This window comes from Trichechus manatus, unplaced genomic scaffold, assembly GCF_000243295.1.
Source record: "Trichechus manatus latirostris isolate Lorelei unplaced genomic scaffold, TriManLat1.0 scaffold00167, whole genome shotgun sequence".
Taxonomy (NCBI): Eukaryota; Metazoa; Chordata; class Mammalia; order Sirenia; family Trichechidae; genus Trichechus; species Trichechus manatus.
In genome coordinates this window covers 1,260,710-1,261,902 of record NW_004444103.1, presented here as the reverse complement: position 1 = coordinate 1,261,902, position 1,193 = coordinate 1,260,710, and positions in this window count along the sequence as shown.

The following is a 1,193-nucleotide window of genomic DNA, read 5'->3' as shown; positions in this document are numbered from 1 at the left end:
CATGAAAAGACACCATTAAGAAAATAAAAATGCAAGCCATCGACTGGGAGGAAATATTCATAATACATGTATCTGACAATGGACTCATGTCCAGAATGTATAAAGAACACTTTTATCTCAACAATAAGACAAACAACCTGATTTAAAAATGGGCAAAAGACTTGAAGAGATACATTCCGACCGATAACAGAAGAATAAGCACATGAAAATGTGCTTAACATCATTATTCACCAAGAAACGCAAATTAAAATGACACTGAGATACCACTTCTCACTACTGAAATGACTAAAATTTAAAACACCAACTCCTGGTGAGATTACAGAGCAAATAAAATTCTTATATGTTGCTGGTGGGAGTGTAAAATAGTACAACCATTTTGGAAAACTGCTCAACAGTTTCTTATAAAGTTAAATATACTCCTATCCTATGACCCACAAATTCCACTTCTAGACATATACTCGATAGAAATGAAACATATGTCCACAAACAGGCTTCATAAAAGAAGGTTCATATAATAACCAAAAAAAAAAAAAGGAAATAATCCAAATAAAACACTCAGCAATAAAAATGAACAAACTTCTGATATATCAAAAACATCAGTGAATCTTGAAAATACTATATTGAGCAAAAGAAACTGAACCTAAAAGAATCTTTTATGAAACTCATGAACTGGCAATGCTAGTCTTTGGTAACCGAAATCAGAATGAGGGTTGTCTACGGTGGGTTGGAATTGACTGGAAAAGGGTTCAAAGAAACTTGCTGAAGTGAACATTCTATAACTTGATCAATATATTGGTTATACAGGTGAATATATTTTTTGAAATCCATTGAATTATATATTTAGGATATGTATTTCACTGTATACAAATTTTACTCCAACGATAAAATGATTCCATAAAAATATCCTTATTTACACTTCAACCACTGCAAATAAAAATTGCAACTGTAAGTATATTGTGGGATTTGGGGTCCTTTTTATAAATGCCTTGTTACAGATTGTCACATTTATATCTTAGAAAATACAGCTTTTATTAAAAGAATAACATTTGCCTATGTTTACTATTTTGTATTGATTGCATTTATACTAATGTATAAGTGTTTTTAAAACAAAGTCTTGTTACGATTTGTCAAAGAACCAAGGCTGCCTTCCCTCTCCACACTTCCATACCTCAGGAGGGAGCCAGCCCAGTGTA